This window comes from Tamandua tetradactyla, chromosome 3, assembly GCF_023851605.1.
Source record: "Tamandua tetradactyla isolate mTamTet1 chromosome 3, mTamTet1.pri, whole genome shotgun sequence".
Classification (NCBI taxonomy): Eukaryota; Metazoa; Chordata; class Mammalia; order Pilosa; family Myrmecophagidae; genus Tamandua; species Tamandua tetradactyla.
This window is the reverse complement of record NC_135329.1, coordinates 164,152,160-164,164,928: the sequence shown is the minus strand read 5'-3', so window position 1 is coordinate 164,164,928 and position 12,769 is coordinate 164,152,160. Positions and strand designations below refer to the sequence as shown.

General features: G+C 41.0%; 1 protein-coding gene across 1 annotated transcript in view; it reads right to left on the bottom strand.

The window, feature by feature from the left end:
• The window catches only part of MFSD6 (major facilitator superfamily domain containing 6), an 84,031-nt gene extending 72,163 nt beyond the window's left edge, over positions 1-11,868 (bottom strand). The window contains exon 1 of the mRNA XM_077154481.1: positions 11,535-11,868. The gene's annotated coding sequence lies outside the window, so the exon portion shown is untranslated. The remainder of the gene's footprint in view (positions 1-11,534) is intronic.
• Positions 11,869-12,769: the final 901 nt, after the last annotated feature.

Sequence of the window (12,769 nt, the reverse complement as noted above, 5' to 3'; positions counted from 1 at the left end):
CAGCTTCTTCATGGCGAGACCAAAATCGTGGTCATTGGGCCCCAAAGACTTGCTTTATAGTTGACACGATAAACCCAAAACACAAGGAAATGTTAAATAATATTAAAACTTGTCAAGTAAGTTAAAAAATGATAAAAGAGAAGCCACAGAGCACTGCGTGATTAACTGCCAGAGTGTTATAGACAGTGGGGGCACTTGGAGAACGTGGGACTTAAATTGAACCTTGGGAAGTGGGGAGGATTTACTTTGGCAAAGATAAGTAGGACCACTATTGCAGGAAGAGGAAAAGAAAAGGCAGCAGTAGATCCTTGAAAGGTTTATACTAGGGCAAGGGGCTATATGACGCTACCAGACAGCACTAGATTATGGAGGGCCTTGAGTTTCAGGCTGAGGGACAATAGGAGAACACAAAATAGCATGTTAGAGAGTTATACTGAAAATAAAAAGACAATGATTTATTTTAATCTAATAAATATAGATTTAGTACCAATGCGTGCCTGGTGGTCAATGAATAGTTCACAATGGACGAGAACACACAGATCCTGCTGTCAGGTCCAGTGGCAAGAGAGACTGGGATAGAGCAGCCATTATAACATACAGCGCTAAATGTTAAGGCAAGAGTAAGCACAGGCGACCAGGAGCCTCTCGGTGGGTCCTTGGTGGGGTGGGGGTGGGATTCTTAAAACCTGAGTAGGAGCAACCAGAAAAGGAACAGTTGGAGGTCTGATCACAAAGCGCTTTTATGCAATTCAAGCAGTTCCCGAGGAGCAGACCAAGAGACTGGTAGAAATCTGAATCCTAGCTCTGTCAGTGACCGACTTTATGGCCTTGGGAAATCTAACTTCTCTAAGCCTCTGTCTTCTCATCTGCAAAACAGGATAGCTGTGAGAATTAAAAAAACATAATGCCTGATTCTAAGAGCTTATAGGCTTTATTTTCTGTAATAATAATGGCATGGAAAAAAATAAATCAGGCTAATGTGAGAGGGTGGATATGGGGACAGATGACATGCTACTATTGATTGAGATGAGAAAGCCTCTCTGAGAAGGTTATAGCTGAGCTGACTACGAAATAGGATGCCAGTCATGAGAAGATCTGGGAGAACATTCCAGGTAGACGCAGCACCTATTTAGACACTTGAGGACAAAACAAGTATGGCGTATTTTTGAAGAACAGCCAGAAGGCCAAGGCCAGTGGAGCAGAATGAGAGTGGGAGACAGATAGAGGATGAGAACAGAGGCAGAGGGTGGGAGTTATTTTGAGAGCGACAGGGAATCATGCAGGAGGGTGGAAAAGCCATATTTGTATTTTACAAAGATCATTACAGTGTGGAAAATAGATTGGCAGAGTTTCACTACTACAACCTCTACTAAGGATTTTCTAATAGTTGAACTTTTACTTTAGTTTTCTGGTCTTAACACTAATTGTAAGTATTAATGTCCTGTGATGGTATAATTGTAGAACAAATAGTACTTTATGAATTGTATCTAAAGCAACCTTTCATAACATCTGAAAATAGAATACACTTACAGCATTTTATTGACTCCTTCCTTTACTTCTCTAGGTTGCTCTCACACCTGCGCTCTTGCACGTTTGTCATTTTACAGCTATCTTTTTATCAATATTTCTTGTCTGCCCAACTAGATTATAAACTCTAGTACTTAGCATATTGTCCTCTACTCTTGCAAAATCTCAATAAGTATTGTTTTTTTGCCAAGTACTTGGTGACAATATACATATGAAATTTTATTACACTTTAATATGATCAGAGCTGAAGTTTAGGGAGTACAGCAGAAAGGGATTTCAATTCCTCTCCTGACTTTGACAAATCAGTGTGTCTCTGAGGCTCCATTTCCTCATCTTTGAAGTTGGGATAAAAATACAAAGCCAAGTCAACTAACCTCCAAGAGCGGGACTGTAGGGCTTAAATGAAGTCATGTATGAAAAGCTTTGTCTTAACTGAAAAGCAACCTATGAGCATTTTTGTTGGTGGTGATATTCTTATTTCTCTATTTCTTAAAACCTTATTTTGCAGTTACTCAAAACCATTCTTCCCAAGTGAGAGTATTAGAATTCTTTAGCGCATCCCTCCTTGAACCAAGCCGAGCATTTTATGTATCAGTGCTCATGAATTTATGCTCATGTTCATGCCCATGCCCAGAGCCTATTTGTGGGGGATATGGGGCAGGATAGTCACTGGACTCAAAAGAGAATACTCTCTTGGATTATGGGCTAGAATAATAATTACTTCTAGGCCAGAAACAATTATTCATTTAAAATAAAGTTCCCTGCAGGAACATTTTAATTACATTTGTAACATAGTAAGGAGCTGAAATCCTCTCTCACATACTTACTTCCCTTCAACCTGATAAAAGGATAAAAGGAACTAATTATTATCATCTCTTAAAAGTGTGTGTGTTGGGGTAGTGGGGTAACTTTAGCCCTAAAGGTGGTTTTAGTAATAAAAGCCAAAACGATTTTTCTTTCACTTTGTGGAAAGAAACAATTAAATGTCAATAACAATTTTTATAATTTAGGTCCTTTAGACCTCATCAACCATCACGGAAGCTGGTTCCTATTTATTTGTATTAGGTTTTTAATTAAACATTGGGCCACTATAGCATAGCTTATAACATAAATTTGAGGTAGGCAGAAGAACCTCATTTCCTTCTACCCTTTCAAGTAAACTTCCTGTCTTAAAACAAGTCCCACAAGGCTAACAAGTAACAATTCACATTACAGCATGGAAAAAAAAAAAAAGCAAAAAGATATTTTACCTTGCAAGTTTCTCCAACACAAAAATTCAGTGGTTGGTTCAAGACAGGTAGTGAAATTAACTGAATTTGCTGCTGATACCCCACATTTATTTGTCAAGAAGGAATACAATGTAGGGATTTGTGGGGGAAGTCACAGAAGCTTTGTGAAAACAGAATCAAAGCATAGCCATCTCTCACTGAATTTACTACCAGAAGGAGCAATGAAATTGTTTGTTTAAGATAACCAAACTAATGTACAGGTCCCGTTCCCAACAGTCACTGCATTTCAATTTCTGGAGCTTAGAGACCATTTCCCCACTGCAATAATATTACAAATAGTAGTGGGTATCCAGGTCAGTGACTGCTCAGCTCATTTAATCCAGAATGTTTCAAATTACTGAACAAAGAGTTGAAAAAACCTAAAGATCACGGAGTGTACATTCTTTAAGAGGAAATACTACCTTTCAATCTGGGATGACAGCAACATATCTCAGCAACACAGCCCCACCCAGGACTTCATAGCCCTATCCACTGGGCTTCCGCCCGAGCCGCAGCAGAGAGGATGGGACCTGGGATGCCCAGCTGCTAGCTTCCTCCAGGGCAAGGGCTCTAACCTGTGGCGATTATTGCCAGGGGTCTTTGAAAGCCCTAAATAAACAATATGTCACACATACAGGTTCTACTTATTTTCAAATGCATATAAATACTATCATTGTACATTTATTTCTCTAATAAATGTTAATTTATTGGAACTCTTATTAGCTTTCTATCATTACACATTTTCTAGACTGAGACGCTAAAAGTGCATACTATCATGTGGGAACCTAGGAAATCTATTAATATTAAAGTGGTGTCTTCAAACATCTTATAATTATTATAGGACCAGTAAAGGGTTAGGAAAGGAGAGGAAGAGGGAAGAAAAACATCTAGTCAGCACTAGCACAGGCCACAGCCAAACTGGGAGCCACAGAAGGAGTTAACACTTACAATTTGGAAACTGTCTCTATTTTCAAATTATTTACCATTTTAATGAAAATAAATCTGTTTCTTTGCCAAGAAACTAACAGGAAGCTCTCAGACCTATCTCTTCACAACATTAAACAAAGTATGTTGGAAAAGTTGACATTAAATGTAGTTATCTACTTAACGTTTTACAGAAAGATTTCCCTCAAAAAATTATTGCTTATTGTATTTGAAGAAGTAATTTCTAGAGACTACTTTTAGTAAAAAAAATCACAAATTCAATCTGAATATTTTTTAGTTTATTTTTAAACTTACTTATGTGAATCTGTGTTTTATAAACACACTCTTTTTTTTCTTCAAAATCTTTTCAAAGAGGGACTGGCTTTGGTAAATACAATTAGTATATGACACAGATCCAAGATCTAAAAATACTAACAACACAGGAAAATCACACTTTGGAAAAATAAGATTTATAATGAATAACAAAAATACAAATTCAGTCATTAATAAAATAATATTAGCTTTTTCTTTATTCATGTAGCTACCATCAATAATTTTTACTCATTTGGTTTTCAATTGTAACCCTTAAATGTACTATACTTTAAAAACAATAATTTATTTCCTTACATTCTAGTACACTACATGTAGTCTAAAAAAATTTTTTTTAATTTCTTAAGGTGTTATGGCTCTGATAAATTGAGTTACCATACACTAGCAACTCTAATGATACAATTTCAGAAAAAAAATATTTTTTATCTAGCCCATTAATCAAAAAAGATACTTTAATTACATGCCATTCCTTTGTATTTTAAAAATAAAATTCAATGCTGGTGAAGATAAGGACTGGTAGGCACACTCATTTGCTGAGAGCAGAAATATAAACTTTCTAGAAAGCAAATATAATTAAAACTGTAAACAAAGTAAATGATCATCACTGGAGGCAATTAAATAAATTGTGGTAAGGATATACAAGAGAAAAACAGAATTTCATATCTACATGATGGAAAAATAGAACTTAATTACATGGGGAAATGCTCACAATCCATGCATCACATTAAACGAAAAAGGCAGACCACAAACTTCTATGTGTAACAAGACTATATATATGTAAATTGATGTGCTGTACTTATCTGACATATATTTTAGAAAAATCTTGAAGAAAAAAATACTAAATGTTACTAGGAGTTATCTCTGTGTGGTAAAATTATGATTTATTTTGATTTTTTTTTCAGATACTCTGCTGGATTTTTTTTTAGTAAGTATTTGTTACTTTAATTTTATATATATATATATATATATATATATTTTTTTTTTTTTTTTTTTTTTTTTTTTTTTTGCATGGGCAGGCACCGGGAATCAAACTAGGGTCTCTGGCATAATAATATATATTTTTAAAAAGCATAATTTAAAACTAGTTGGCATTTAAGTGACCCTGATCCTGGAATTTCTGAAAGATGATGTGGAGCTGCCTAACTGAAGTCTAACTATCCACCTAATGCCTGGTGCTTCCCAGTGGGAACAACCCAAATCTGTTACAAGGGCTTTGAGACACTCTTACAAGATAAATACACTTTCAAATGAACAGGAACCCCATCATTTAGAAAACAAAATTTTAATGTATGTCATCTCTACCCTTTGAAAGTAAAACAAGAGAGTCTTTTATTTAAACTCCCTCAAGAAGGTGAATTTGGGTATATTGGTTCATTAGTTCAGAACAACACAGAAATTATTTTGAAACAGAATTAGGAAGGCACTCCATGAGAGCTAGAGAAACTTGACCATGTTCGATCAGATCATGTTTGGCAGCGTTTTTCTTTAAAAGTCAGATACCCGCAGTCTCTTTGTATGGTTCTGCTATATCTGTTCATAGTTTAGGGGTTTCGCCTTGCTCTCTGCACTACAGAGGCCTAGTGCCTAAGCTGGTGTACCTCAACTTGTCTCTAAAAGGCCCAGAGCAGTTATGAGAGGGGAATTTTCCATACGACTCACAGGTATCCACACCTGCCACTACCCTGGGGACAGGAGTTTCCGGGGGAATCCGGACTCTGCTGGAAGCATCACTCGGCGCCTGCGCCGACTAGACCAGCCACATGGTCAGTGGAGGTCACCTGACTGGGTACTGCAGGTCTCACTATTTAACCACGCACAGGTAGGCAATTACCAGCCCTGTCTTCTTTCTCACTTTTCCTTGGCACAATTAACACACAAATCAGGCTTGTTGGGGCAGCAGCAGTTCCTCTTTCTAGTTCTCCTTTTTATCCTCCGCAAAGCCACAGCAGAGTTCCCTTTGGCCACTGCTGACTCACTGATGTCTGTCTTTGGGCCCTCCCTCCCTCCCCACATACACTCCGATGAGTTCCACTCTTGGTCTCAGATCAAAACATTTCCAAACGTTTCCTCAGACTCATTCAAAGTTGGACTTTCATGTTCTCTACTTGCAGAAATGTTCCCTGGATTTGTCTCCCATTCTTTAAATACACCCAGAATAAATGTCAAAAAGTGTCTCTGCCTGCTTTAATTTAATCCTTTTTCCTACTTCTTTTTTATTTATTTTCATTGTGAGATATAACACATACAAAAAAGCAATAAATTCTGAAGCATACTGCAACATTATTTACAGAACAGATTTCAGAGTTGATAGGGGTCACAGTTCCACAATTTTAGGTTTTTCAAACTTCTAGCTGCCCCAAGACACTGGAGACTAAAAGAAATATCAATATAATGATTCAGCAGTCATACTCTTTTGTTAAAGCCTGTCTTCTATCACTCCTTTCTTTCTGCTTTGATCCTTCTCCCAATCTTTAGGGGTATCTGGACTATGCTCATTCTTCTAGCTTTTTCATGTTGGAAAGGGCTTTCAATAGTATGGAAAAGGGAGATCAAACTAGTTGATGTTCTGGAGAAACTGGCCCCTTTGGGTTTCAGGACTTATCTGGCCTAGGAACCCATCTGGAGGTTGTAGCTTTCTGGAAAGCAATCATAATGCATGGAGCCTTTGTAGAATCTCAGATAAAGCCCTAGGATTGGCAGGAATGGTTTTGGTTGGGGTTTGGCAAACCATGGTAAATAGCAATACCTAGCTGAAGCTTACTTAAGAGTAGCCTCCAGAATAACCTCTTCACTCTATTTCAACTCTTTCAGCCACTGATACCTTATTTTGTTACAATGCTTTTCCCCCTTTGATTGGGAAGGCACTGTCTATATTAGGGTGCCAGCGCCAGGCTCATCCCAGATTGCCACAGAAACTTTCACCCCTTGATAACGCGCCCCATATAGGGGAGAGTTGTCCTTGCAGAGCTGAGGAGGGAGGGAGGGAGAGGGGGGGGAAGGGGGAGGGGGAGGGGGAGGGGAGGGGGATGGGGGAGAGAGAGAGAGAGAGAGAGAGACCACATCTGAGCAACAAAAGAGCTCCTCTTCATTCCTACCTCTTGATTATGTTTTTTCTAAAAGCCTTAATTTCTTCCCATCTTTGCCTCATTCACTCCCATCCCACCTCTTACATCCTAAAATGCAGCAAGACGACCATGCCACAAGATAATACAAAGTTGTTCCTCACATTACTAAACCGTAACCTACCCGCAAGAATCATCAGCATATCCATGAGTAGCTATAGTTACATTAAACTGGACCAAGACTGATAAAGGCTACACTTAATCCACACAATGCTTGGAGGAGTGTTTTATTGGTGCTGAGGTCGCAACTGGGAGTTTGCGTGTGAGTGTGCTTTTTAGAGCCACAAACTAGCAACTAAAGTTGCAATATCTATTGCAGACATATATTAAATATATAGCCTCAAGATTCAGGTGTTCTACAATGGTTTTTTGATTTGTGATGGTTTGGTTTTGCTCTCTGGTTTTGGCCTCTGCATCAATAAATCAAATGTCACTTATCTTCACTAATGACTATCAGAGTTTCCAAAAGTCGCCTAGCCAACTTCATCAACACAATGCCATTATACAAAACAGTAAGTAAATATCTTCCAAATATGGAGAATCAAAATGAGCTACAAAGCAAATGCCACTGAAATTCAACAAAGGGGCTAAATACTGGACAATATGCAATTCAGAATTTAGGATAATTAATCAGGCTGATACAGGTTCCTCTCATCTCTCCCAATTCCCCTCCCCACCTCAATGCCAGTAAAGTATAGCAAATGGCCACAGATAGCAAATGTTGGACAATTAACAATGGAAGAATTATAAACCCAAATGGAACATTCTTGACAGATAGATTCTTGATAGTGTTTTAATTGTCCCATCCAGAATTCACATTGGATGTATATGTTTTCTTTTCCAAAGAATACAAAATGCTGCCTCCTGTGAAATGCCAAGGTGATTTTACAGTGAGCCACAAAATTTTACAACTGACTTGAACAAGGGTAGGATTTTGCATTTGATGTCTGTGTTTAAAGAGAAACCACTGAACAAACAGAGCTTCCTAAAATAAAGGATTGATATTTCTTACTGCCTAAAACTTAACTGGAATCTTAAATGCAATGTTGTATGATACCTAAAATTGTGAGAATACCTCTTTTGCAAAATAATCTCACAATTGTCTTTCTCCACATTACCTACCCACATATACAGTAGACCAAGTTGATTCAGATTTCCCTCATGTATAAAACACAAGAAGCATGTGCTTCCTTTTCTTGATTCTAAAAAGTTTGAATGTATTTGGCTCTGGACTTCTAAGTCTGAGCAGGGAAATGTATTAATCTTTAAAGACTATATATTGTGACTTGTTAATTTTGCACAGAACTGGGTAAACTGTGGGATTGTATATAATAAATATATGTGCATCAGACTAGAGTAACTTGCTGAAAAATTGCTGCTCCTGAAATTATGTTACCAAAAATAATTATCCCTGCAGTCATCCAGAGTGCCATAATTTCATGAGATGACACAGCAGGTAAATAGATTTCGCCTACTTCTGCTTTCTATGTAGAGAGCAATCACATTTCCAAAGACAGCCACCACTAGAAAAACGGTGAAAGGAGGAAAAAAATTCTTATCACCTTAGTCTAGCAGAGAAATTGGGGTGTGTACCAAAGAATTCCTATTGAGTATGGAAATCAGGGTACTGCAAAACATGTTGTAGATGTTAGAAATGGTAAAAATCAGTCATCTAAAGCTCTTCATCTTTTGCTCCCACACCTGCAATTCCCAGAACACCATGTTTCTCTTTGATCTCCCTGAATCTCATTTCACTTTCCAAATAAGAGCTTTATACATATTCCATTTTTATTTTTTAATAAAACAACTACATTCTTTTTCCTTTTTTTATATTATAAAAGAACATATGCTTGTTGCAAAAAAAAAAATTTTTTTTAAAGCCCAAACATAATTTTATAAGCTAAAAAGTTAAAGTGCCCTCTTCCCTCCACTCCATCCCACTTCCTTAAGGTAGTCACTGTCAAAAGCTTGGGGACCAGGAGGTATATATGTGCCTGTATGTTCCTTTGAGCATTTGCATACAAATCTCTTCAGCAGCTTGCCTTTTTTCATTACCATATCTTGATTTTTCCCAAACCAATGTACCAGAACAGCTAGCAAACATACTTACATTTATTGCATTTATCCCTCTTCCCTACAAGGAAACTGCTAAATCAAGGGTTAGTGAACATCAAAAAAACTTATTACTCTAAATGTATCTTTGGTTATATTAATTTTAAGCCCATCTTCAATCTAAATATGATGAGATCAGAACTGGTAAGCATGTATTAACATGCATGTATTATCAATATATAGATTTATTATATACAGATAAGTGTTATGTATAACTACATTGAAATTAAGTTAATTTTCAAAGGCAGGAAGCAAAGGCAGGCATCTGTATAGGTAGGAAGCCTCAGTGGGTCCCGAGAAGGGAGGGACACTGGAAATTCCCTGGGCTTTGGGGCCAGAGACAAGGCCAAATATAACTCCATCTCTTACTGATTATGTATTTTTTGTATGACTTTCCTTTTCAGCATCCACAAAACTGGGAAAAAGGAATTACCGTATGGATTTAGAAATTAAGTGCTTAAGATGGTGTTTCAAACATAGTAAGTGCTCAAAAAGTACTTTATTTCTATTAATAGTCCAGAAACTATATATATGATGAACTTGATGACCCAAAACCCCAAACCACCAAAATCCTGCAAACCTTCCTATTTTGTCTTTGAGACTTAGTTTGCCTTCATTTATATTTCCCTTATTTGTATACACACAAAGTGCTTTAGAAATAAATTATTGCCAACATGCTTAGTAGCATGAATGTTTTGTTGAAATATGATCTTCTCTCCTCCTACTCCCCCAGAGTGTTTTGCAAGGCTCCTTAGCAATGTCCCAGACTCCTCCTAAGCAATCCTAAATTTTACTTACAAGTTCTGATAAACACAAATTATATGACTACCACTAAATAACTGAAAATATCTTCCATATCTGCTAATGACCAGAAGCTTAAAATGGCAAAGCCAAACATCCCACCTAAAGTTCCGAGCGTCTCCTTTTACTTCAAGTCATTAATGATGTATACACCTCAGCTAGCTATTGGCAAGGGATGTTCTGCCAATACCAGGGACCTAGCAAAAATATGCATACTTTTTGTTAAATACTGGCTAACTGTATGTCCACACGCACCCACCACCTCCTTACTTTTACCTACATTGAAAAGATTAGCTTTCCACAATCCGGGTCTTTTAGTACTATTAGGGAGAAACTTGCAAGTGGTACTATCCAACTATCTCCTTTTACGTGTGAGAAAACGGGGGCTCAGGAAGACGTGACATGCCCAAGGATGCACACCTATTTAGGCCAATTGGGATTAGAACCTCAGCTCTTTAAGGTTCTTTCCTGTGGCTAATAGGCAAGGTTTTATCTGCTCTAGTAGCTCTGTTAAATTGCTTATTAAAAGTTTTTGGATGAAAGGATATGCTTGTGGTAGCATATGTGTGTGGGAGAGGTAAAATGCACTGTGTACCGACCTTAAGGCATTTAATCCACCTGTCTGTCCTCATGGGGATGGGAGAAATGAAGGAGAAAGTTGGGTTTGAATTTTTTCACCTTCCTATCTAAGTTTACCGGGGGCTGTGAAGTAAATAGGACTCAGGACTAACAACCCTCATTAGTATCTCCTAAGGACTCCTGGGAGGTGTTAGATCCCGTTGGCGAAGCACGAGCCCGGGGATTTCTTCTCTAGGATAACAGCAAGCAGATGGAAAGGTCTGTTTCGTATTTATTCACCTAGGAAGGCAGACCATGTCACTTTCTTCCTCTTGTCACGCAAGTGGCTATATCCTTGTCATTGGGTCTGTCTAGCGTGGGCAGACAAGACGTTCTCGCCTCCCTCCTTTTTCCCGTGGATGTTTATGTTAAGGGCGTGCGTGGGGCTGGGCCGACAAGGGCCTGCACGCTGGGGCCCACCCATCCCACCGCAGGCAGCCCTTGCCGGCGCCCGGCAAGGGCTGCCTGGGCAGCGCCTTTGTTTTCCCGACTCCAATTACGTTTGCGGAAGTGCCGCCGGAGCCGGGCGCGCCGGGGGAGCCGCCTTTAGTCTCCCCAGCACCCACAACGATGACAACCCACACAGAAGCCGAGGGGAGGGAGAGCCAGTCGAGCCGCGCGGGGGGTAGAGACACCCACACCCGCCCTCCTACCAGGCCCCTTCCCTGAATCTCCTCCCCCGACAGCAGGTGTGCGCGCTGGAGGGGGCTCCCCGCCCCCCGGGGCAGAGCTCGCCCCCCGCGGTGGGAGGCCCGGGTGGTTCTGTCGGGCCGCCCCCGTGGAGCGCGCCCTATCTCCTAGCGCGCCGGCCGCGGCCCGGGCTCCGACTCACCTGCTGCGGGCGGCGGCGGCGCTCAGCTGCGCTGGACACAGGGCACCCCCTCCCCGGGGCGCGGGACGGCGGCACCCGGCGCCCGGGCGGCGGCTGTCGGGGCGGCACGCACCATCGCCGGCGGGTTGCTCGCTCCTCCGAGGCTGCAGCGGGAGGGGCGGGGCGGGGCGCGGCGATGCGCGGCGGACCGATGCAGGCCCAGTGGGGCGAGGGAATGCGGTGGGCTGGGCGCACTAGCCGCCGAAACCTTCTGTCTTCCTCCTCTTCGGGCCAGGCCTTCAGCCTCCGCCGCTCGTGTCGGCTGGACCGGTTTCAGGGCTGGAGCGCAGAGGACCGGCCGCCAGGTGCAGAGCTCCGCCTCCTGCGGCGGCGGCGGATGCGGCGGCGGCCGCCTCCTCCAGGTCTGCCCGCCTGCTGGCGGTCCCGGGGGAGCCCTGGGACCAGCTCCGGTGGGGAAGCGCGCTGAGAAGGGGAAAGCAGACCAGCAGGGTCCTACCTCCACCTCCACACATACGTACCCCACAGGCTCAAGGCTGAGACCCCCGGCAAAAGATGCAGGCCTGGACCCCGGTCGGGGCGCGGGGACGCCGCGGTGAAGGGGTTGCTATTTGATCTGGAGTTTGGATAATAATAAGAGCCATCATTTATTGAGCGCTTATGTCCCAGGCACAATGCTGACGCTATTAATGCATTGTCTCCGTGTTTCTGTCCCAGACTTGGCAGAAAGTCCTCATTTGACCGGGAGAGAGAAATCAGGTGCGGGACAGGAGACAAGTAACAGGGGACTTTCAGGACTCACCAGAGAAGGGGTATACTGAGCTAAAAGACCCGCTTTTAGGATGGTACTGCTGGGTATCTGGTGCCTCGCTGAAGAGGTGATTGCGTGTCACCTCTTTAAGAACTTAGAGTTGTTTTTCTGGTTAGACATGTAGAGAGGGTGGGGAGAATGGAGTTAATTGTAAAAAGTATCATTCATTCAGCAAGTATTTTATGAGCCTACGATGTGATCTGGGAGATGCCACATCCTATTCTTGGGAAGTTTATGGCCTAGTTCTTGGTCGCAGCAACATCAATAATTATAAAGGCAGCTAGCATTTATGAACATATACGAAACACTGTTTAAGTACTGTTTAAACCTTTCGATAATCCTATGGAAAAGGTAATATTCCCATTTTACAGGGTAAGTAAACCGAGGCTGAAAGGTAATGTAACTACTTCAAAGTTACTAAATAGTA